This window comes from Vanessa cardui, chromosome 17 (genome assembly GCF_905220365.1).
Source record: "Vanessa cardui chromosome 17, ilVanCard2.1, whole genome shotgun sequence".
Lineage (NCBI taxonomy): Eukaryota > Metazoa > Arthropoda > Insecta > Lepidoptera > Nymphalidae > Vanessa > Vanessa cardui.
This window is the reverse complement of record NC_061139.1, coordinates 7,413,458-7,441,225: the sequence shown is the minus strand read 5'-3', so window position 1 is coordinate 7,441,225 and position 27,768 is coordinate 7,413,458. Positions and strand designations below refer to the sequence as shown.

At 31.9% G+C, this 27,768-nt stretch overlaps 1 protein-coding gene across 1 annotated transcript in view; it reads left to right on the top strand.

Moving 5' to 3' along the window:
- Positions 1–7,011: 7,011 nt before the first annotated feature.
- The window catches only part of LOC124536666 (rap1 GTPase-activating protein 1), a 278,996-nt gene continuing 258,239 nt past the window's right edge, over positions 7,012–27,768 (top strand). Inside the window, exon 1 of the mRNA XM_047113218.1 lies at positions 7,012–7,301. The gene's annotated coding sequence lies outside the window, so the exon portion shown is untranslated. The remainder of the gene's footprint in view (positions 7,302–27,768) is intronic.

Below are 27,768 nucleotides of genomic sequence, written 5' to 3'. Positions count from 1 at the left end.
CCTGCGACTGAAACAATCCTAGTTTACAAAGGTCAAAATATATTTTAAGCGAATTTGAACTTTATATCGAAGATCATACGTCTCTGTATATCGATATAGATAGAACTTATTAAATTTGTTCACTAAATAGGTTATGAGGAAGCTGAAAATTTTACTCTGCGTAATTAATTTATGATATGAATGAAAAATGAAAGGTTTTTCTTATAATGATAATTCATACGCGAAATCATCAAGTTTGTAACGAATAACATTTTATAAAATGTTAAAGTTCAAAAATAATAATTTTCTTTACGAGTATCTACATACAATGCAACTCATTATGTATTAAGTAGTATGAAAAATATTATAAAAAAAACATGTTGTTGAGATGATGAGAGAGCCCAGATGGCCCAATGGCTAGAACGCGTGCAACTTAACCGTTGATTACGGGTTAAAATCCATCTACCACTAAATTTTAAGGAGCTTAATTTGTGTTTTTGATTCATTTGTTATCCACCAAGCCGCATTGAGCTCCTAGCCGTCTCCTTGAAGAGAGAGGAGGCCTTTGCCCAGTAGTGGGAAATTTACAAGGCTGTTACTGGTAAAAACCAAAAAAATAATTTGGGGTACGATTCGATTAGACTATGATTGACTCTGTGTGAATACGAATTCGAATTTTCTATTCCTAATTGTAATAAGTGGTTGGTTCAAAAGCAATATTTTATATATCTCTTTTTATCGAATAATTTGGCGGACGAGCATATGGGCCACCTGATGGTAAGTGGTCACCATCACCCATAGACAATGACGCTGTAAGAAACATTAACTTTTCCTTACATCGTCACCAAACTGCGCCACCTACCTTGGGAACTAAGATGCTATGTCCCTTGTGCCTGTAGTTACACTGGCTCACTCACCCTTCAAACCGGAACACAACAATATCTGATGAGTGGGTGGTACCTACCAAGGCGGGCTTGCACAAAGGCCTACCACATAGTTATGTTATATATTTACATATATATTATATATACTTGAATTAAATGAAATAAATAGTAAATTGATTATAACCAAAAATATCGTGTCATATTGGTTAATATCGATGTTATATCCAAAGCACTTTAAACTTTAAAGGATTAGATGTTTTATGCTTACCGGGACACTTGTTATAATTATAAAATCGATCCTCTTGAACAAAGGCGACCTCAAAGCGATATGATACCATTAAAACATTCTTAATGACTAAAATTGATTGCTCTATCCCTTTGTCAAAGATAGCACTTCAAATCTAAACTTATAATACGGTATTCAAACAAATGTTTAATCTATTAAACATTCTAAGTCTAAAATGATTGCTAAGACATTTTTTACCGTGCCTTATTTTAAACATTTCAAATTCTATGTAGAATATATTTAATAAAATAAAAAATAAATGTAGACAATACAATATCACACATTATTATCAAATTCAATGTACTCACACGCCTATAAACTACACTTATAATCGTACACACATGCATATGAAATATATGCAAATTTATATAACCGTTTTGATATTTCATTTTTATGGGTTTAACTTTGTTTACTATTTTACTTTTATTAAATTAGAATTATGAATATGTTTATGTTATGTGGAATTGTATTTCCATAAAAAGTAGTGTTAACTAGTGTCCTTAGTTGTAGTGCTTTATATCAGCCCATCTGGGTAGATACCATCGACTCATCACCAATTGTACCGCCAAAAAACAATACTCGCTTTCCTTATGTTTTGATTTGAAGAGCGATAGAGCCAGTGCATCTAAATGCACTTAAGACCTTAGTTTGAAGTAACACCACGATTTAGTCTCGGGTTCCATCACAGGACTGAAAAGATGATAATTGTGATTAGCAGCATTATAAATTTGGTTATTCTGTTTTTTTTTTTTCAAATATGTTGCTTTCTAAAACGGTGGTAGTGTTAAAATATTTACGATTCATAAACGCCTCAATTTAGAAAATACAATATGAATAAAGAAAATACATATAATTTGATTCTTAAGTTCAGATTACGTAAACATTGTAATGTCGTGTGAATCCAGCTCATATTAGTCGTTTGTTGATCCTAATCATTTATGTGAAAAGGATGAGATTTCGAAATAGCGAATGGAATAATATGACATGAGGTTAAAGCGTGCACCACACATGCTATAACGAGGCTGTTTAAATTTCAAACGATACTTTGATTTAAGTTTATTCTCTAGCATTATAATTAATTTTATATTCACCCTGAAAATTTCAGCGGAAAAGACTGTGTCGAAGCCGATTGTAAGCTTCGATTAATGTTAAAAACAAACTATACAACTAGTGCCATCCACCTCAATCTATACTAATATTATAAGTGTGAAAGTAACTTTTTGTCTGTATGTCTGTTGTTCTTTCAAGTTCAAACCATTGAACCATTTAGTATGATAAAATTTGGTATGAAGCAAATTAGAAATCCAAGGAAGAACATAGGCCCTTAAAACGCAAGCGAAGCCGCGGTTGACAACTAGCAATTAATATTATAGGGTACATATGTAGAACTTAAACCAAAAGCATTCCCCACAGAGAATTGCTGTTAGACATGCTGTAAAGTTGCTACCGCTTACAAAATCTTTTGAATTGCAAAATAACTTGGCAAAGTTTCCATAATAAGAATCTGTAGTTATTTTTAACTTGATCTCTTAATAAAATTAAATCTCATGTAAAAGAAACACGAATAAAGAAGGCCTATTACTAAATACAAGATTAAATTAAGGATAAATAGCGTAGACTTTATAATATGTTAATTTACAGTCAGGATGCACATAAAAATTTAATTGCACCTTATTGAAATGCTGTGTCTTAAAATTGTAGAAAAGAGTAGCAACTAAGTTTCTTGCCGGTTCTTCTACTTTACAAACCGGTGGTAGTTCTACGTTTAATTAAAAAACATGTAACATTTAAATGTGATTTTATGTGCTTACTCGAATTAAAATATTTTTATTTTGATAAATGTTTCAACTTATTTCAAATATATTATCCCAATTGAAGTTTCTGGATATTATGCGCTCATACACGTCTTGGAAATTCTTTTGCTACATAGGATTCTTCACGATTTTTTCCTTCAGCTATTCCATTGAACCGATAGGAATTCCATTTATTTAGCTAAAACTAACAAGTGCGTTTCCAAATTTGCTGAGATTTCAAGTTCTTATCCTATATAGCTAGGTTCACTTATTTTAATAGTTCTAAACACACGTATATATATTTTGGAACCATATTATACTTGTTTCGATAAATAATACATTCTGCTTCTGTTCGTACATTGTTAAGAGGCCCATAAACTTAAATTTGTAAAAAAATATATGAGTTATTGATACAAAATAACAGACAGCACTGTGGTTGGCGTTAAAACTTTTGTGGTTGCAGTTATAAGGCGTCTTTTGAGAAATCTCTAGCTAAGGTTTAAAGTATCAATGCATTGCAACCCCTACACATGTAAACGACTTCATATACATTATTTGCTTCATTGTTTTTTAACTGTTTTGGCTATAAGAATATGGAAATTGTACTAAATTTTGAAAATTTCTGACGTACCTGGAAGAGAACGTTCTCTTCAGTGAACTTCAATTTAGCTAGAAACGTATACCTGGTTATCTTCTTGTTCGCATGCATTATTTATGTGAGGCTACCGAGAATCTTATTGGTTGTTCACTTAGAGAGAAAGGATAGCTTTTAACCAGGTCTGGTATGCAATTCTACTGAAAAATCATCCAACATTCGCTAGTGCAGTAGTCTTTTGTTGGATAGCAGATTTTTGGAGTGAGCAGTTCGAACTATTGCAGCCGTTCTTTGTTCATTTACCAAACGGCAAACAATGCTAGTGCCCCAAGGATCAGTTCTCTGATGCATTTCCTAGTTTTTCTTAAATAATTCACTTCAACGTTTGGGTTCCAATGCATTAACTTATCTGAAGGAAAAGTCTTCTTGGAGGTCATAATACAGCGGACAAAATTGTTCGATTGTTACACTAACAATCGAACAATTTTGTTGAAGCGATTTGTCCTTTAATAGGGTTACTTAGTCTATCGTCAACTATATCTTGACACAAGTCTAGATTGCGAAGAGCAAATCTATAGACCGTAAAAAAATCCTGTTGATCTAAGCATAAATGCCAATACTAAAGCGCTTAATATTGAGGAGTCGAGTTATATCTTTCATTGCGATTGAGACTAAGCAATTCTGTATAGAAGCCTCACAGAAGACGAACACGCATCAGACTGATGATACATTGCGGTTGTGATGTTATAAGGTTTTTTATAAACATAAAGTAGCGAAAAAATAAATTAACTTAATTTAAGTGAATACTTTTGACAATAATGCGTTTTGTATAGTTTTAAAGGATTCTTCACTACCACGTGTGCTGTGTGTCTTTGTAAATGTCTGAATACACGAGACTTATGTGTCATTAATTGCAAACATATTTTATACAACTACTAGTAGGCGCCCGCGGCTTCGCACGCGTTTTAGATTGTCATCAAAGTATCCGCCTATGTCCTTTTCGGAGTTCAAGTTTGCTTCATAATAATATAAAATATTCGGTACAGCAGTTTGGTAGTGAAAGAGCGAAAGACAGATAGAGTTACTTTCACATTTACAATATTAGTGTAGAAGTATCATATTAATATATATAGTATATAAAGAATTTTACAATTATACGTAAAAATCCTTGGTGCATAACTTATGTACTCAAGCTGTTATGTATTCAAGCTGTCTTGATATTTATTTGCACGGCAAAAGAAGCCATAACCGGCTCCCGTTTAAATCAATGCACCGCTTTCCGACTTCCGACGTACGATACATCATATGACTTATATATCAGATTTTGTCCGTATTTGGCTGTAATAGATCTTCGCGTTGGCTCCGAGTCATAAAATAATAAGAAGGATGTTTGATATTTCTTAGGTTGTATTTTTTTTCAGTTGCATTATTATATATTTTATTTATTATGTCTAACTCAATGTTTATAAGTTTAAAGGAATTATTATTTTTTCTTTTTTTATATGCAATAGGTTGGCGGATGAGCATATGGGCCACCTGATGGTAAGTGGGCACCATCACCCATGGACAATGACGCTGTAAGAAATATTAACTATCGTCAATGCGCCACTAACCTTGGGAACTAAGATGCTATGTGCCTTTAGTTACACTGGCTCACTCACCCTTCAAACCGGAACACAACAATACTGCGTACTGTTGTTTAGCGGTAGAATATATGGTGAGTGGGTGGTACCTACCCAGGCGGGCTTGTCCAAAGCCTTACCTCCAAGTTTAAGTTTAGTATATGTATAGTATGTCTTTTGTTGGGATGGTGGCGAATTGTGATTGAAAAACGCTTAACTTTACAAGAAGTTAACTAGGATAAAATATATTTCAATCCAATTGATTTGTCAGAATTTGTATACCTATTTCGCTAAATATTATTCTTGTTATTTAAGATGAGATTAACAATATCGAAACTTTTATAAAAAAAAAAAACTAGATTTGGCCTAGAAAAAAATGTACAAAAAGATTTTGTGAGAAGAAAGAAATCAATTATTTACAAATAAATGTACATCTCGTTTGCAAAACAACAAATAGCATATTACAATTATTATATGCCTTTACTGTTAGACTTTTCACTACAAAAAAACTTACCAAAACATGTTAGATTATAAAAATGTGTTATTATACTTATGACACGAGTTATTTAATAAAAAACGTCATTATGTATGAAGTTTATTTAGAAAGCATACATGAAAGCTTTCTACCGCAATGCGTCCTTTGTAAATGTTGAGCGAAAATGACTCAAAAACAAAACATTATAAAGATTACATGATTCTTTAATTATTATCTCGTCAGAACTTCAATGAAAATTATGATTGATCTCTGAAAACTCTTAAGATTTTTATCATTTAATATTTTAGAATGACTAATCACTTTTCGGTTCGGGTCGGAAAATGGATAAAGGTACCTATTGTTTTGATATTAACATTTTCTTTTCAAAATTTTAAGTTGTAAGTACATATTTTGTTCTTGTCAGTAAAATTTACATTCCGAATGTAAGCTCTACATTTAAATAAATCTTGTAAATTCGAATTTTTCAATAAAAGAGGTTCTTTGCATTAAAAAATTTAATATTGTATAATGAAAATAATTTATTTACAAATATTTTCCTGTGATAATAAAATTCATGTTATTTTTAAATTTGTGTAGTAATAATGTAGATGTAATACTTTATATCAGTAAAATTATTAAATGAAAAACGAAATTAAAATGTATGAATTTTTAAGGTGTCAATTCTGTATATTTTTAGTGGTCTTAATTGGCTTATAAAGTAAATGGATTTTTCTAATTAATATTATAACAAGACAATATAATAAGCACCATAGTTGAATTAATACAATAACAATAAAATTTGTTTTACTATTTAAAGGTAATAAATAGTAAGGTAATAGTGATTTTATTAATAAATCCTGTTTTTAATTTGTAATTTTACATAGATTAAAAAAAAAGTCTAGTCTAAATAAATATATTAAAAAAACTTAAGCATTATTACTGATATGGAAGCTAAAAATAGTATATTTATATTATTTATTTTACTTATAATTGACACACACAGACACAGAGTATAATACTTAGTGTGGGTGTAAATATACGCGTTAAATATTTTTTATTTCATATCTAACATCCGGCCGAATATTGCACACATACAGACAATATATTTTTTAAAAAGTTAACATTAATAAAAGAAACCTGTATATGTAAATGAAAATGCGATTATTCTGGCAAACCAACGGAACTACGAAGTAAAGATACGTGTAATTACTACCACTTTTCAGAGGTGAATACACGTCTATTGGTTCTTATGGTGATGTAATAAAGATCATATTGCAATAAAACATAGCTATCATAATACGATACAAAGGCTAGTTCACGTCGGTGTTCACCGAAAACATTTTCCACAGTCGGTTGACGGACGAACAATTTTCATCGGCAGTTTGACTTGGACGCTCGGAGGGAGTGCTTGTCTCCGCTTTCCCTCCAACATCGCGAACGTAAACAAACGAGTCGGAATTTAAATTCGGGATTACAGTGGTAATTTGAAATTCCATTGCATGACGTTGTAAGCCCTTATTAAATTTTACAGTGACATCAAAGTACATTGTGTTTTAATTATCGTATCGTGTGACATAATTGTTTTGACGGACCTTAATATACGTGCTTGTGACACTGAGGTTTTTCTAGTGCGATTTGTGCGGGGTTAATGACTGCGATTTTTTCAGGTACGAAAATCGGGTTTTCGTTATATCAGTGAGTAATGCTGCAAATTCACGATATGCGTGAACCGATATACGTATGTTTTGATTTCACCGGAATTTTTAAACGTACCATTAATAATGTTTTATTTCCTACACGATTACGATTATTGTTTATTTATTTGATGAAATAATTACAGTTAATAATTCTATTTGCAATGTTATTTAGATCATCGGGCGTTGAAATTAATTATTTTCGTGTAATTGTTTCAATGTATTTTTTGGTAATAATCTTGCATCACGCAATTTACTGCCGACAAGCCTCTTACGGCAGGTTCTGGTTTCTATATGTGTATTTTTCACAGACGATTTGGTTTATAATCAGACCAGTTTATAGTTAAACTGGTTTTATGTATGAATCACGGTTATAATGAAGACTTTATAAAATTTATAATGTCCTATCAACATCATTACACCATTCAATCATTTGTATGAACTGTAAGGAAAAATTGTGACAACATTTTCAGAGCGTTGCATTGATTTATATGATTGTTAGCATGTGGTCAAACTTGGTAACAGTTTTTCTTCACAGTTCCCATAAACCGATTAGCTGAAATTGAAAGCATTCGTAACTTCGGTGTCAGAGCAATGACGAAGTATGGTGCTGGTTTAATGATCAGCGGTGCTGTCCAAATAAACGACTTATCTAAGATTTATCAAATCAATATACCTATGATGTATAAGGGCTTGATGCATTTGTATTGATAAGTACTTTAAATCTAGATGATACCTAGTTAAAAGCCGATAGGAAGTCATCATCAACTCAATGTAACGTCGTAGTATTTGAGATCTTTTTTAAGTGACAGCTGTTTTTTAAAAAGGTTTTATATTTGAACTAAAAGATTTTGATTTCAAGATGGTTTTGGTTTATCGTACAACGCTCTTTAATGATAGCTAGAAAAAGGTAGAAATTCATTGATCAAGAGTAAATTTTAATCACGCAGTTTTTCTTCATGTTGTACGGAATAATTTATAAACAAAAATTAAGCACGTGATAACTCAGTGATTTGAATTAGTTTTCAGGCAGTCATGTTTCGTTATATGAATCTACATAAGTCTTAGGGTAATTAGATAGATATATATATATAGATAGATAGATTATTTTAAGGTTAGTTTCTTGAACATTTCTATGTTCAAGAAACTAACCTTTATTCTAAACTAACCTCAATATCTAATTAACTATTATGACAACATTAATATATTTTAAGTATGCGTACGTTTCCCATTATTATTGTCTAATTTAAATTCGGAAAAATACTTAGTTTATATATAATATTATTGGATAATTGTAAGTAAAGTTAGTTCATAATCCATGTAGCGAAATTGCTGACGAATTATGAACGGTACGGGCTACTATTTTTGTAATTTCGATGAAATAAATGTTGTAGAGTATTGAAGTTTCATTGTAATTTTAATATTCCTTATATAGTTTACAATGTATCTAGATCTTATAAGAACAAAGAATCGTTACAATATTTACTCTTTTTTTTTAAATACAGCACTATGCCCATTTTTTTTTTCATTGCAGAGTGTGCAAAAAATAGTGTAGGGTTTTTTTGAATATATTTTTTTATATCTAAAGACTGTGTATAGCCGCGTTTTCAGAAAAATATTGAATATTTTCGCTCATTAAAGTGATGGACATGATATGTTGATATGGTAACCGATATTTAATTTATGATAGTTCTAGGACATAAAGACAAGCTATACAGTTTCTTGACAGCTGAATTATTGATCACGTGTTGTTGTGTGTGTATAATTTCCTGTAACGGTTTATACGTATAGCTTAGCTATTGTTAACATAGATTACGTCTAATTTATGAAATGAATTTATAATATCTGAAATCATGTATGGATAAATCGAGAACAGGCTTACCAGTTTAATTTAAACAGAGGATAAAAGGGATATAATATAATTTATACGATGAAAATTAACAATGTTTATTTACACCGGTTTTCATGGGTACGCCACTCCGAGGTCCTGGGTTCGATTCCTGGTTTAGTCGATGTAGATTAACATTAGTTTTCTATGTTGTCTTGGGTCTGGGTGTTTGTGGTACTGTCGTTACTTCTGATTTTCCATAACACAAGTGCTTTAGCTACTTACATCGGGATCAGAGTAATGTATGTGATGTTGTCTCACATTTAATAAAAAAAAAGTCTTACGTCGCGTAAAATGTGGTAAATTTTTGTTTTATTTGAATTTTAATGCACAATTATTAAGAATTTTGATTCTGCTAATAATACGAATAAAAATGCTTTCGAGCATGATAAATTTTCAGCTTTTCCATTAGTACAGGAGCTTTTTTGAATTGAAAAAAAGTAATCTGCACTTGCTATCATGGTTACATGTGAATAAAGTTCATTGAGATACTCCAGTAATTAGTCCCTGAGACAGGACAGAAAACATTGCGAAAGTGGTTAGTCATTACGCTATGCGTTCGCTTCACTGCCTATAAGTGCGGGTTCGAATCCCAACCTTATCGCTAATTGGATTAGTATGAAAATAAAAAAAAAATCTACTTCTATTTTTTACTTTTAATATATAATTAGTACTTTTGAAACATTTCACAGAATACTTTTAATTTAAAGCGCGATTTAATCTACCGGAGAGATTACCAGAAGTAATCATATTTGTAGCTACTTTTCGACTCAAATAATCCTATTTATCATTTTATAATAAAAGTTGTAAGCGTTTTGTATTTTAGTAATATTTCTTCATTAATAGATCAAAATATCTTGAACGCTTGGACGAGACATTATAAAATGTATATAGATGTAAATAATACAATTTATACAATTATTATAAAAAGGTATAAATTCATATATTTCAAATTTGTTCAATATAATATTGGAAACTTTGTTGACTTATGAGAATTATTTGGAATCAAATTTTTGTGCTTTTTGAGGACAGAAGTACTTAAAAATAAATAAATAATTGGAGTTTAATCCAACATACTGCTATAATTTGTAGTAATGGATATATGTGCGATGGATTTTTATCGGAAACGTGCAGGTTTCCTAACGATATTTTCTTTCACCAAGCACGAGTAGTAAATAGGAATTCAGCGGCGCTTTTCCGGGTTCGAAGCCGCAATCTCCAATTAAGTTGTACGTGTTCTAACTAATCGATTATCTCAGCTCAAACAAGAGTGAAACTTAAAATTTTTGCATAAATTAAATGAATCGACTGACGCATCAATGGAACAATTTGTTATTACAATAATCGACAGCCGTTATACGATGGGAATATTTTTTATCTCAAGATATTCAAACAAGAGCATCGGACTTGGTATGAATGACATAACAGACGCTATATTTGTAAATATGAATTAATTATTCTTCATTGTATTTATGGCTTCGGTTTTATTATATGTGACTTGAATGGATTAAACTCATTATATTTTTGCAATATAAATTGAGATCGAATTAATTGTAGTCTTCAATACACTTCATATATTTAAATAGTTACTCATTTATAACCTAAAATGTAGTTGGATATTAAATACCTTGTGTTTTTTGTAATTTTATTTAGAAACTTAAATGTCTACTCGATTTTATTTTTGGGAGGCTACAACACTTGAATTAAAAAAAAAAAAACAGTGTGGGTTCAAATCCAAGTAAGCACCATTGAATGTTCAAGTGGTGAATTTGTGTCTATAACAATTAATTTGATGATCGGTGGTGAAGGAAAACATCGTGACGAAATCTGTTAGATGATAAATCTACCACACGTGTATCGATCAATCAGCATTCGAGCATCGTTGTGGAATAAACTTACCAGCAGGACATTGACAGATTTTAACTTTTGCATGAATTGTTAATTATAGCGGTTTATATTTTTAACTTTATTGCGTTAATTATTACACAGTGTAAAGGTAATTGCTAAATAAATTTGAGGTTATATACAACAAGATTTGTAACACGCAGTGCCTGTTGTTGACATTGCTTTAATTTTAGGAAGGCATGCGACCAAATAGGCTAACCTAATAAGATAAAGTGTACTTCTGGTCAAGTATAATGGCACTGCAAAAGGTACTAGCAATGTTTTGATGCTTCTTCACTTTTTTAATCGGCCTTATTGTGCAACTGACTCGCTGGTGTTGTTAAGGCAAACGATTATTTATTATTTGTTACAAGACAAATACGTATCAATCAAAAGCGACTACAACTATTGGTACACCTAAATAATGGATCGATTTAGTACAGAAGGAACTTGGAAGTAAACTCATCGATATTTTATGTTTCTTGCAATTGTAATAACACTAGTTCACTTATCGTTTAGGCAATACGAATAATCATCAATATTTTTAATGTGTATTTGTAGAGCCTACAGCCTTATAAGATAGTGTGTTCTTATAAAAGTATTTTGCTCTTAATCCGATGATCCAAATAGTTCTATATGTATTAGACATAGCTGATTGCTTTATCGGTTTGTACTCGAATTTATTGACGAACAACATTTACGTAAATTTGATTTATTTTACCTTGAATTTTTTTGAAGATGAAAGTTTTGTTATCACTATAGTTACAATCCAGGATCATTATCTCAATCACGGGAGGAATAATCATAAACAACTTTGACATTTGAGGATTTGAATAATCTAGGAATTCCGCTGTATTTGTTATGGATTCGTGAAAATGTATTATTGAATTTTGCCGAAGTTGTAATCGGAACTTTGATATATATAGCTGGATAGGTCGTTGATTCGAATAATGTTCTATTTTATACAGAGAAAATGCCAAGGTTAATTAATATTTAAGGAAGAGGTTTGTTTATCTTCATTTCTTCGAATTTGATATTTGGTTGGAACAAAGAATATTCCCATAATGTATTCTCTCATTCTCATAATCGATAGTTGTTAAATCGAGTACGACGAGGAAGAGTTGAGGCGCAGGACCAATGCCTTAAGGTGCTTTCCGAGGCACAAAGAGTACACAGTTCTAACTGCCAATCTTCGGGTTGTTACTGGGACCTTTTGAAACCTTATCACTTTTAATTGACCTGACTTAAAGGTTGGACAGTACCTCAGGGTTTACGGCTTTATAACTAGCTGCTAGATCAACGGGGTAGTCTTACAGTACCGACTTGCTAGAGGTGACTAATAATTGAATGTCAAATTTTCTCATCTGTCTCATTTGATAAAACAAGATGAATATAAATTGAGTTTGAGCTTGGTTTTTGTCGGTAAAATTCCGCCGTGGCTTCAGTACCTACTTGATCGAATAAAGTATATTTTAATTTCGTTTAAAATCAATATCAAAAGATGTTAAAATTTTGTTCTATTACTAAAGTTTTTCAATTAAAGTCGTTTTAAAATTAAATATAAGTGTCTATGGTAGAAGAAATATTTTAAGCCCAAAATGTATCCAGCCCATAAAGGATCACGGAGGTCAGACGACACGATGAAATTATACGAAAAGGTACTTACGTTTTGGAGATTAATTAACATACGACGTGTATGTATGTATATGTAGAGTCTTAGCATTTATTAACATTAATTTAATAGATTACAATGTTTGGTTTTTGTTATAGCTTTTTCATGACATTGTTGTATAAGCTGAGCTTGTCCAGTGGTTGAAATAAAAGAATCTTCACCGATGGTTGCGAGTTCGAGGCAAGAGCAGAATTTTCATGTAGTCATTCCACAATCAAATCACAATCCAATTCAATCTGCGTTACTGTATTTTGGTGGAATAAGGAATTTATCTCTCCATCGAAGATCTGCACGTGCCAAAATTTTGATCCGGCAGATTTATTTCCAAACCGGATTGGATAAGCATGGTGGAATAAGCTCCAATCTTCAAAAAATGAAAAGACCTTTCTCCCAAAGTGGAAAATTAACCTTTTAAAAAGTTCAATGACCTTTAAGCTCCGTAATCGATAGTTTAAGTAAAAAATATTTATATGGGAAATCAATTGAAACAATTTATATTCACACATCAAATTCACTGTAGACAGCATTTAAGTGATCATAATGAACGGTGATTGTGTTAAATTTTCCGTAGTTTTACTCAACTTTGAAAATATCGAAGTCATCAATCCGTGAAGTTTGTTTCCGAGGCGTAATAAATCATTTTCAGAATAGGGATCTTCAGTGGTTTGCTTCATAGCGTATTCGAAAATCGGCAGTGCATTCACTGTACGCTGAAAAAGGAAATCTTGCATACGAGTGTGCGAACGGAATCGAATAGTCACGTGCAGATGCCATGGACCAAATCACAGAAAATACGACGAAACTTACAAAAATTTTGTATTCGAAAAGATATATATTTTATTTGGAAAATATTTTTTTATAATACAAATTACACTTGGTGGTAGGGCTTTGTGCAAGCCCGTCTGGGTAGGTACCACCCATTCATCAGTTATTGTACCGCCAAATAACAGTACTCAGTATTGTTGTGTTCCGGTTTGAAGGGTGAGTGAGCCAGTGTAACTACAGGCACAAGGGACGTAACATCTTAGTTCCCAAGGTTGGTGGCACATTGACGATGTAAGGAATAGTTAATATTTCTTACAGAGTCATTGTCTATGGGTGATGGTGACCACTCAAGTGGCCCATATGCTCGTCCGCCAACCAATACCATAAAAAAAATGCTTAGCAAATGGTATTAGTTACCCAAAAGGTACTATTTTTACTACTCGGATATGGTTAAAAAAGGAGTAAGAAAATCATTATTATTACAGAGTTGGTATAAAATAAAATCACTTACCGCAGTCTGTCCCTATGTATGCTTAGATCTTTAAAATTACGCAATTGATTATGATGCATTTTTTTAAAACATAGAGTGATTCGAGAGGAAGGTTTTTATATAATACATAGGCAATATAGTAAAGAAACAAGAAAAATTGTGCAGTATATTTAGTCTAGCCATTGCATGCGGGTCGTTTGTACTTAAAATAATAACATTTTAAATTTATTGTAAAATATTTCCTAAAAATTTTGATAATATTCGTTATAATAGGACAGCTTTGATAATAATTTATATGATTTCAATAAATAGAAAAATTCGTACCTAGTGTTTCTTAATTAGACCTTTTCTTAACAAAGTACTATATGTATGTATAACTGAAGTCTATATTTAAAAGTGATTTAATAGTGTGGTGTCATCCTTATTCCTATCTTCGATGAGAAATTCTACAATTTCGAAGCAGCCCTTCAAAGTAGCACTTAAGAACCTATTTATAATGTATAACAAAATCAAAATAAATACAGAATACAAATAGGTGCTTACATAAAGCAATACACTTTGTGGGACGTCCTTAGATAATCCTTAAAAGCATCAATTTGTTTTAATGATTCGAAATGGAATCCGCACCGTGAAGGTCATATAAATGTATTATTTAAATCTTTGAAGGAAATCAGAATCAGTTTCTTTAATGGTATTTCTTATACCTGTACGCTTTTCCGTTGTGCTAGTGGCATACACATTGCAGGTCTAGGTTGAAATACAGAGTCGTGCTGATAAGTATCTGGGTTTTTTACATATACATTTTCAGTAGCCTGGTAGTTCGTTCTATGTAAATATTGGTTAAAATTTCTGACAGCGCCAATGTCTATTGGCATTGGTGAAAACTTACTATCAGATAGCCAATATCCTCGTGCGCTTAGTAATGTTAAATATTGTATATGTACTATCTTTGGTAAGTTGAGTTTGAATTCGTACATTTTAAAGGACTCTTATTTGCTATTATTAATATAAATCTTGGAGCAAATCGATGCAATACTTCGGATTTGAATCACGTAATAACAAATTACCCATAAAATGTCTCATCTGTAACAAAGGCGTCCCTTCCTGTTAAGAGTAGGCTATTGGGTTTAATCTACCGCGCTACTCCACAGTGGATTATCGGGTTGACGTCCTAGAATTTATTCCAACAAACGCAGTCTTCCTCACGAAGGTTACTCGCCTATACAGTATTTATAATCTTTTCTCCTTCGAATCATAAATCTTAAAATAATTTAAATTGAAGTTTTACATGTTACCTTTTTAGCGATTTAATGTATGTATGTTTGAGTGAGTATAAATGAGTGTGTGAACGTGTATATTAAAATAAACTTATTCCATATTTTGAGAAAAGCATATAAAGATTTTCTGGTTTATATAAACAGTGTACGTGTACAAGTAAGCGTAGTATATTTGTTTCTAATTAAGTAGGAAGGTAAGGTCGAAAGAGGATAAATAGATACATAAGACTCGAGATGTGAAGAAGATGGAATATTATTCATGTTTAAAATAATCAATTAGCGTTGGAGATTACTTATTAAATTGCTCAATATTTTGTTCTTAATTTTCAATTGTGGAATAGATATAGATACATAGTATCAATGTAATATTAGAATACCCACAGTAAGTACCCATGAATATAATATTTCAAATCGATTTCTTCGACCTACTTTCACAATATTTACCCCTGAAGAGATCGAATACAGAAATATGTACGCTTTTATGAAGGATAGCTCAGAAAAAAATACCTTCCCAGCTTTACTGAAAATTGAACCGTTCGAATGAATGGTCCCAGATAACGAGCAGTTTCGATATAAAGGACTTTATTTCTTTTATTTGTCTAGGTGTCTTAAATGTATGAAGCCTTTTAAAATCTTGCGCTTCAAATTTTATTTAAAAAAATCCTTATTGAGATTGGTATTGTTATTTTTCTGCTTAACGCCTTAAGATTTCCAAAAAAATGTCTTTTAAAATCTCATTGAATTAGCTCCTAGAAATGGTTGTTACTTGAACAATTCCTTGTAACTTATTTTTAATATTGTCTAAATCATTGACAAAGTTAATGAGTGCTTTTAAACAAGTATATTTAGATTTATTACAAGTTTTTAATTTATATATATTTATCTGCATTTTTTTAAATCCATACATTTAATGTAGAAATATAAAAACTTTGGCACTAAAACTTAAGCCTGTGTCTGGCACGGGTCAAAGTTGGGACAGAGATAGTTTTATATAGTTTTACTTCTTATTGTAAATTTGAAGTTTTAAGCCGTTCAAATTTAATTAACCGGACTTCTCTCTTAGTTTAGCAATTTCATTGATCTTTTCCTTGATCTCTCGTGGATTAACAAAGCCAATTCCAAGACGTTGGCTACGAACTATCCGAAGGGAAAATCAACCGAGATTATGATACAATCTCGAAATTTCTGTACGAAATAAGATGTCTTAAATTTACATCAAGGCATCCGAATTTGGACGTTCGCGAAATCCTCTGATTTGTAACCGGATTATTGAAGACCTAGTTATATATTCATTGATGGAATATCTTACGTCTCTTATGTAAAATGTTGTATACAAAAATTGACTTGTTTTTTTTGCCTTGATCTTAGTTTGTTTAAAAGCCTAACGTTTATCGAATGTGACGTCACAATTTATGACGCTACAAAATACAAGCAGTACTAAAATGCACAACTCTTATTTACCCCACTATTAAATGGTTGGGGATTCCCAAAGGAACTGGATAGAATAATTGTACCACGCCGTACCGTTGTGCAGGCAATTTTGTCTGCGGTTGCCCCTAGGTTTTGCCCCAATTTAGTACAAAAGCCTGTCCGTCAAGTATTCCCAAAATACTGAATGCTTTTGCTTTTGCTGAAACTTTGGTTAGAATTCATGAATATTATGTATACGGTGTTATAATGATTTCAATGCAGTAAATCATTACCTATGACGACCTCCGTGGTCGAGTGGTGTGTACACCGGTTTTCATGGGTACGCCACTCTGAGGTCCTGGGTTCGATTCCAGGCCGAGTCAAATATTATATTCTTTTTTTAGTTTTCATGAAATAAATATAAAATAGAAAATTTAAAGAACATGTACATGAAGTAGAAATTGAGTTAACTAGAATCATCAAGTATTTAAACGAAACAGTTATATTATAAAATAAAAATTACCTTTATTTACTTTAAATAACAAAACTAAAAGAGCTGAATATAAACTGTCTTTTACCGTATTATTGCTTCCAGTGGTGTCAGGGTTTATCTTTCGTCCAGGGAATCGGAATTACAATTCATCTGGGAGATGCTACTCAGCATTCCTGCCACGATTTCGCGGTCATCATTTGTAAACTGTTACGTCATAATGGACTTAAAACTACGATACAAATAATTTATACGTATACAAATTTATTATTGAAAAAAATTCAAAAACGTAATATCACGGTTATATAAGCAGCTCAATTGATATTTAAAATTAATTGCTTAACAAATCGGATGTGAGCACGAAGCGTAAATTACTAGAGTAGTAATTGGTCTGCATTATTACACTCACATGTCACCACCAGTGGAGCGGTTGATGCAACATCATCAATTACCAGAGAAGAAGTACTCCAAAGAAATAATGTTGTACGATCATTTTTTTTAATTTTTTACGCAACCCCACCGACTATAAGAACCATACTGGTAATTGGACTACAATGTACCACTGTAGCGGTTGATGATTGATGATGTCATAAACTACCTACCATAAACTGATTATATAGAAATAGATACGAGTTTCAAAACAGGCTACCCAAATTTAATACCGTATAAACAGGCTTAAATAAGGAAATGATTAAATCTAGATATATATTATTCAGAAATTAAAGTCGATTTACCGGATTGTAAACATTAATTCCTAACTTAACGAGTTTTTTTCGAAGCAATATAACCTTTAAATTTGAACAGAATAGTTTGATATTCATTCTGACCGCGTTTTACACGTATATCTATACTACGAGTACATTAATAACGTTCGTTTTCTATTACAAATCTCAAAAGCAATTACTGTTCTTTATTGAAACAATACATTCAACTCCGAAAATATAAGCAACGTGATTGGTCGAAATTAATATGTTGTGTTCGTCGATTTTCTCTAAAAATCGTTTTTATTAATAAGTTGTAATCGACAAGGTTATTTGCTTAATTTAGTGGTGATGAGAAAGGAATGCTATATTTCTTACAAGGACCGAGTTGTAATTAAAAACGCATCAGATCAAAATAAGGAAACGTTGGTTTTTTTATGCCTTCTGCTTCTTCAATTAAAGATGTGTTTTTGACAAAGTGTTGCCGTTATTGTGGATGGTTATAGTTATAAAGTTAACTTTCTAAAATTTTAAACTTCATATATTCATGAATGTCGCAAATATACCTATTTTAAATCTAAGTCTGACTAATATTCCGATAACTCTTTCTGTAACATCATTATACATATATAATATAATATATATAATAAGAAACAGTCGTATACAGGAACAATACGAAGAAAAAATAATGGAATACTATGAACTTATGATAAATTTTCTATCCTTTTTCAATCCTACAAATATGAAAGATAGAAATATATATAGTAGTAGAAAAATAGATATAGAACAGGGACTGCAACCTAATAATAATCACGAAGCCTTCACGTTAAAATGATTTCATCGCTAATAGTCGCATAAATAAAGCCTAGCTTTGATGTAAAATTTATAACAGTGATTATAATATTAATGCTCATTATTATGCACATATAAAATGTTACGATCTTTATTTTAATATTGAATTAGAATGCGCGAATGATAATGAATTTAATATACACTTCTTAAGAGTCGAGATGGCCCAGTGGTTCGAACGCGTGCATCTTAACCGATGATTGCGGGTTCAACCCAGGCAAGCACCGCTGATTCATGTGCTTAATTTGTCTTTATAATTCATCTCGTGCTCAGCGGTGAAGGAAAACATCGTGAGGAAACCTGCATGTGACAAATTTCATAGAAATTCTGCCACATGTGTATTCCACCAACCCGCATTGGAACAGCGTGGTGGAATATGTTCCAAACCTTCTCCTCAAAGGGAGAGGAGGCCTTTAGCCCAGCAGTGGGAATTTACAGGCTGTTACTTTACTTTTTTTTTTCTTAAGATACCAGGAAATGGATTTAAAATTAAAAAAAAAAAATCAATGAGTTATAGTAACTAGAAAATTGAATATGAAATTTACACTTCAAGACAATAGTCTAAATTTAAAACGGGTAAAACTGCGAATTGAATATACATATGAAATTAATAATTTTACTAGTTGGTAGGGCTTTAAGCAAGTTTAATGGATAGGTTACCAGCCACTCAGCATATATTCCACCACCACTAAGGATTCTTATGTTCCGCTTTGAAGGATGAGTGCACCAATATAACTACGGGCATAAGGAACTGAATATATAGGCTCCAAAAGTTACACATTTGCGATGTAAGGAATCGTTAAAATTTCTTACGGCGTCAATTTTTATGGGCAGTGGCGACCAATAACCATCAGGGGGACCATTTGCCTGTTCGCTTACCTTTTCTATAAAATAAAATAACTATCTGTCCGTCGTTACTTTCGTCCGGGTTAGTGAGAATTGTATATACTATCCAATCGTAGCATCTTCTTTCGGATTCAACCTATACCGACAAGGGTGCAAACTCAAATACACATTTAAAAAAAAAATTGTTTGGTATATTCCACTTTCAAACACATAAATATATACAGATGATTATACATAAATAATCTTTAATATTAAAATATTTCAAAATAATATACTTATCTCCAGTACAAGCTTTTCCAAAACGCGCTCTATCTTTTGATATTAGTTTTCTGTATATTGATTTGGTAGTTTATTCAGTTCGAATTTCAATGGAACCACTCATTTATGTACCCGATTAAAATTTCAACAATACATATATCCTGCGTAGTTAGCGGCTCTTCGTTGCGATAGGAAACCGAGGCACAAATCATTTACGAGGATATCATCGTATAGTAGGCACTGATTTGGCAAAAATATATAAAGCTAGACACTTTTTCTGGTTGAAAGCGTTAACACTGATTTTCCATGGTTTATGTATTGGACAGAGCTATAAACTGTATAATTTTAACGACCCTCAGGAGCTGAGTCACTATAAACGTCAAACAGTATGAAACGGTCGCGTAAAAACCAAAATTTAAGTTGTCTGAAATCGCAAAAAAGGGTTGAATAAAATAATTAAAATCGTCTGAAAAAAGGGTTGAATAAAACTTATCATCTAATCTAATTTATAACATAAGATTATGTGATTTCGGAGTATTTTATAAAATAGGCTCACTTTGAGAATGTTTCTTAGTAGAATAAATCATCTTGAAATTTTACATTACACACGCAACGGAAGAAACGGGTGATAATTAATATAGAATTATATAATAAATATCCTATATATGTGTTCATACTCCTGCCCTTATCCCAATTTTATTTGGGTTTGGCGCAGCATGTCTTCTCCTTCTATACTTCTCTCTTGGTCTCTTCTCTCACCAGTAACATTTTTTCTATCATAACTTCCCACACACAATCCATCCATCGTTTCTTTGCTCGTCCTCTACCGCTATATCCATCCACGTCCTTGTGCAAGGCCTTCTTTAGAATATACTCCTCATTCCTCCTCATAACATGTCCATATCATGACAGTCGGTTTCCACATAGCTTCTCGGTTACCTATATATACCGATGTATATCCAAAATACAAAATGTAAATGGTAATTTTACTAACAAAACGCTTTGTCTATCAATTGTTATTTAAAGTACATTAATACACAAATAATAAGCTGAATTTCACTCAATATCTAAAAATATTTTAACAGTTTGAATGAGGAAAGAAATAAGAAAACCCCTTTATTATGTAAATTAAACACTTAGGACGCTTTTATTAACCTCAAATGTACCGAGTGTACTGTCAATGATTTCAATTCTAGACCGCGCTCCAGAAATGTCCCTTGGATTATGTTTAAACATTCATTAAACTTACTAATGACCTAAAGGGCGTAAAACCCAAAATACTCTCATGAGCCTTATTATGCTAGATATAAGTTTCGTTATTACTTAATAATCTCGTAACCGAGACGTGTCCGGTAAATTTGAAGTTAAAACGTTAGGATTCGTGTAGCAATTGATTGTAAATCAATGTTCATTGTTATCTAAATCAATACGACCGATAAATTATTCACGTAAATTTACATCGATTTGATTTCATTAGAGGTTATACTTACGGAACTGTATTTTGATATTTTGATTTGTCATAATAAAGGGCTGAATGCATAACCTTTCAAGGTTAAGAAGTCTATAAACTTGTGTCACGAAATAAAATGTATTGTAATGCAATTGTTTTGTTAGTCGCTGTGTGTAGTACGTTTCGAATTTTTAGAATTATATTATTCTACGTTTGGGTTTATTTGCGTTTGTGTGTGTTAGCGTGTGCATGTAGGCGTGCGAGCGCGCATGATTGTTTTTCGAATGAGATTCTTTTGCGATTTACAGTGGTGATCTGGCAGAAATTGTCGTGTAAGAAAAAAGCGTTATGCTCCGAGGTGACCTTTCCCTCTCTTTCTAATTATTTCTCTCCCTTTCTATACTATATATTATTTTCAAACGGTATATAGTGAAAAGTATGTCGTTCAAATCGGGTGTCCCAAGACACATATACTTTTTGTAGATTTTATGAACATAAGTTGCGTCGTATTGAAATTCAACTCTAAAATAACATTTATGAATCACGTAAATCAAATTTATTATCGAACAGACATTTAGACACCAAAAGAAATAAAAATAAAATTCAATTCAAACCTGTTGTCTAGACAATACGATTTTTATTTTATTTATTACATACATATGTACGTATCTCGTATTAATGTACCTAATTTTTATTTTAAGCGTATTTTTGTACAATTATATTAATTAATATTTTAAACATAAAACATAAACTTTCATAATGATTCATAGCAAATCAATGTCATTGATTTGCTAATTTTGAAATGTACATGTTGAAAATTATATTAAATAAATAAGATCAAAATGCATTACTTTTCTTATAAAGTATTCTGTAATGAATAAACAGTTTACATCAATGACAAGGCCATTGACTTAGTCCAGTAATGTAAATATTCTAAACTTATTTGCATGAAATCTTAGCGAGTAAATAAAACCTTAAATACGTACAAGAAATTCATTCACAATTTGATGTGCTATAAATCTGAAATTGAATGGCCTATAATAAACGTTGTACGGTTGGTTTAACGAAGTTTGACAAACGTTGGAAACCAACATCGACAAGCAAAATGACGCTGGCACTTCCTTGGTCGTGTCCGTCACATAATTCCATTTTGGTTCTAATCTATACCGATGAAAGATTGGACATGCTATATAGATTGGTGATGATTTATCTTACTAATATTATTAATAAGTTTGGTTGTTTGTACTGATTTTAAGCCGACGACATCTCGTCTGAATTTAAAAATTGACTCGTGAAAATTTTAGAAAGTTTTTGGAGCAAAAATACAAGAACATATTGGTTTTATTTCATTCAGACTTTATTTTATTTCATTTTTTTTATTTTATGCTTTTATTGTACACCACACTGAGAAGTAAAAATAAACATAACATAGATTTGGCCTTGATAGAACAGGAGTACAATTTTGGTGACCTTATCGCTACATAGCGAACTCTTCCAGGCAACCAACGGTGTAGGATAGGTCATAGAATATAAGGTGGGTGGTGATGTACTAATAAATAAAATAATATTGGTCTATAATTAAAACTATGAAATAAATATAAATATAGAATACACAAATAATATATCAATTAATAAATTTCTACATATTTGATAAATACTATAAATAATTAACTTTTGAAATACAGTCATAGTCAAACTAAAACTGTCAACATACCATTTCTTTAATTAACAACATTGGAATCCGGAGTGAGCATTGATGGAAATGTTTACACCGCACTTCCTTTATCTTAAACCGTCAATACGTATCTTATTTTGCATTTGATGTTGTGCTCTAAGTGCTAACTGAGGATTAATTATAATCAAGAATAAACGTCCGTTAAATGATACATTTAGGATTTTTTCACTATGTCAAACTTTATTTACCATCAAAAATGTTACAGCCCTGACCTAACTGGATAAACTCCTCGATGACATATGTGATAGAATTTAATTAATCTCGGATGTAATATTAATATTATAATTACTGTTATAATTGAATTACTTTCCATTAATTACTAGGATGCTGAATGTGCAACAGGAAACAATAATTACACGTATTCATTAATGTTTATAAAAATATTTATAATATGGCAGTTTCTATTACAATATTTACATAATTATTAGTAACTAGGAATTACGATTTATATCTTGTACTAAGCTCAGCAACTCTATTAAAAATGGACGTTATTTATAAGAAACTTTGAGATCCCATAATTTACAATATGTAATTCTTCTATAAGGAGAGGATAAATTAAAAAAAAAAATCAACTCTATATTGATCCAAAATATAAGGTATACGCTAAAAATATGTAAATTGTATATTTACAGATTACAGTCGAAAATAATATAGGCATATTTTTATAATCTCAACGCCACTATTATCAATTAAAAAGAAAAAAATGTATAAAAATTGAACCGCTAAAATTTACTAGTGTGCTACTAATATTTCATTGGTGTCGAAGCGATTTCCGTAGTCTATTTCTAACCGTATCTTTATCTGATCTCGAGACGAATTATTCATTTATTATTATTACATTTTGATCTTCTCTACGAATTCAATCGATAATCAATATGCAACTTGTCTAAGTCTGTCCAATAGAAATAAAAAAGGCAACAAATGTCGCTTTAATTAAATATTTATTTAAAGATCGAGTTTTTTCTGTTTTAGTAAAATTTGTTACTAACTATATTATGAATGGCACGTTAATAAGACTATGTAATGTATACCATATAAAATTGGAGATGCTGTTTGTAATATTAAAATAGCCCTTTTTTACTCAATGCATATGTATGTATACACGGTACATATACTAAAATAACATTTTTTACAATATTTGTCTATCTGTTTGTCTATTTGTTCCGGCTAATCTCTGGAACGGCTGGACCGATTTTGACGGGACTTTCACTGGCAGATAACTGATATAATAAGGAGTAACTTAGGCTACAATAATATTTACTTTTTGTTAAATTCAAAGGCGTACAAGGTCGCACAGCTAGTTAAACAAATAAAAATTTGATATAATTAATTTCATTGCAAATATATAAAATGAAATCATCATTTGTTGATCGCGAGTTTTAACTTAGTATCCGTTTGGTCTAGTTCCGAGCTAACAAGCTCTGAAGTTACCTAATAATCAGACAATTGATATCATCTATTCAGCTGGCGAGTAGCTTGCGTGATAGGATCGTAATCTTGTATACGTAGTGGGTGTACGGAGTAATGGCTATTAGCCGCTTGTCAAGCAAGTCGATCAAATACTAAGATAGATATTGAAATACGTGCGATTCGAAAACTAATTGAATATTGTTGAACAGTGGTTTGCTATTGGTTGTTATTACAAAATTATTAGAGAGATTTTTTTTAAAAGAAAAAGTTAATCTTTATTTTTATATCGTGAGTGAGCTAGTGTAACTACAGGCATAAGGGACATAACATCTTAGTTCCCAAGGTTGGTGGTACATTGACGATGTTAATATTTGATTTATATTTCTTACAGCGTCATTGTATATGGGTGATGGTGACCACTTACCATCAGGGGGCCCATATGCTCGTCCGCCAACCTATACCATAAAAAAATATATTATAAATGTGAAAGTAACTCTGTCTGTCTTTCACGACCAAACCACTGAACTGAATTTGATGAATTGTGGCTTAAAGAAATCTTCAAGGGAGGACATAAGCTACTTTTTTGCCTAACACATGAGAACCGATACCCTAAAACGCGAGCGAAGTCGCGGGCAATTACTAGTATAATTATAATGAAGTTTCTACAGTTAATTTTCATGTGAAATATCTACATATTGGCACGTAGCCTGTGTTGTGCTATACGAGGCATCTGACTAAATCATAATTATCTGGTTGGTGTCTCAACGTCGAAACAGCATCAGCGGTCATATATATCCCAGCAACGGTCTCGATCACATAATAGACGATAAACAGTGCTCACGTGTCTAAGTGAATGAGTTTCATGACAGTTTCATGATTAAACATGCCTTCCAGATAACTCAAACCAACAGGAATATTTCAGGTGATGCGGCAATAAACTTACAGAAATTATTATAAATATATTTATGTTAAAAATAAATAAAAATAGGCACATATTGTTTTATAGACCAAAGAATCTTCTGTAAATGTTATACTCTTTGATAGCATGTTTTGTTGGCCCGTTCCGTCATCAAACCTTGGTCCGCTGTCTAAAGGCCTGTCTATTAAACAGTATAAAAATTGTAATAGAGTATAGATCACAAACTCAATTAAACTTCACAGTTTACATATAATGAACAAACAATTTTATCAAGCAAATACAAATTAGTTAATAAAATTCAAATGTCCATTTTGACCAATAAAATGACAGATTGGGCAACGTGTGGTTCAATAAAAAAAGTTCAATTTTATGTTTTAACCAATAGAAAATAACTCTTTTCAATAACAATTAAGGAGCTATTGCCCATGTACGAATCAATATTTTTTTACGCGTACATTTCTGTTTTAACTAAGAGAGAGTAAAATACCACTCGAACGAAACGAAACATGAATATGTAATTACGACTTGATTAGCGACTGTCGTAAACACGTCTCGTCAGATACCATACATTACATATTTAACCACCGAGCAACCATACTTTTTATATCGTGATGTTTTGGTGTGAGTTCATGCATCAGTCTAAGGGATAAGGGTAAGGAATGGTTAAAAAAAAATACCTTAGTTATTTCTATGGGTTATGGTGACCACTTACAATGAGGTAGCCCATTAGCCCATTCGCCTTCCATTGACATAACAAAGAATTTCAACCATAGAAAAACCTTTAATCTTTTACCTCTTGTAAGTTAAAACATCGATGTTTAAAAGAATAACAATTACCTAGTCTATTTAAACAGCGTTAAACGTTTCCTTTGTAACCAAACACCGTTCGAACACGAATGTTTCCGCTTCGAAGGCAAAAATGTCATTTAAATATTCAGGAATCCAAAACTAACGGTTTAAAACCAGTGACCCATTTCAGCGATACATTCTGCATTCGATTTGTCACAGCCGAAACTCCCAGGTATACATCTCAAGGTGATTTAAATTTCATGAGCTCCGTTCATTCCAATTAGGGTGCTATACATGAATAATTGTATACATTTACATTCGATTTATTGAGAGTATGCGAACGAATTTTGTATTTCTTTTTAATTGGTACCATTTTACCAATATACATGTGTTTATTTAAGATACAACAACAACAACAGCCCGAAATTCCCATTGTTGGGCTAAAGGCCTTGTCTCCCTTAGAGGAGAAGGTTTGGAACATATTCCACCACGCTGTTCCGGGTTGGTGGAATACATGCATGCAGTTTTCCTCACGATGTTTTCCTTCGCCGCTGAGCACGAGATGAATTATATAGTCAAATTAAGCATATGAATCAGCGGTGCTTGCCTGGGTTTGAACCCGCAATCATCGGTTAAGATGCACGCGTTCTAACCACTGGGCCATCTCGACTCGTACTAGGCCATCTCGACTCGTATTTAAGATAGTAATTTAGTTAATTTCTGTATATATATAATAAAAGTAACACTCTATATACTTATCCCGCTGATGGGCTGCACTTTTTTAAGGAGAAGCCTTGGAGGTAATTAATTAGACACATACCGGTTACCTCATGTCCTTCATCGCCGAGCACGAGATACATTACGAATCCAAATTAAGCACATAAAATTCAGTGGTACTTGCCTGAGTTTGAACCCGCAACTATCGGTTAAAATGCACGCGATCTAATTAATCAGCAATCTTGATTTATAGGTCTATATATAAATATCTTTGCTGTCAGTATTAGTTGATTTTCATCAATTGAGTCGTATTCTATTGAGACTGCTGAGTTGTAGGCCGGACCTTCTCGCAAGAATTTATATTCCGATCTTTGTATACATAGACTTTTTGACTGCCTGCCGGTTGGCTAAATAAAAGGCCGCATATCCTGCGATCTTTTGTTCAAAGTTCAGATTTCAAGAACTATTGGAATTTTCCGTCGAAAATTTGTATTAGCTTACAGTCCGAAATCTATACAATCAAGTTCCTCGAAAAGCTGTTGAATCCCAAGGTAGGACATCAGCTCCTTTCCATCAGGTCGATGAGTAATTTATAAAAAAACTAAAGCTTAAAAACTACTATCATATGCAAAAACCGAAAAATGTTTTACAAACAAAGGAGAAAATACACGGAACAGTTTTGCGTTCACCTATTCAAGTATAGATACGCTATACCATAGGATACCTTAAAAATAATATTTAATACGAAAACGGTGTAAGCTATTAAGTGTTCCCCGAGTAATTCTTGTAAAACGTTGCACTGCTGCGTGGGGTCTGATACGTAATTTAACTTTGTAATCCGACGTGGTCTAATAAATCCGCAGTAAATCACTAACATTGAGATACGAAGT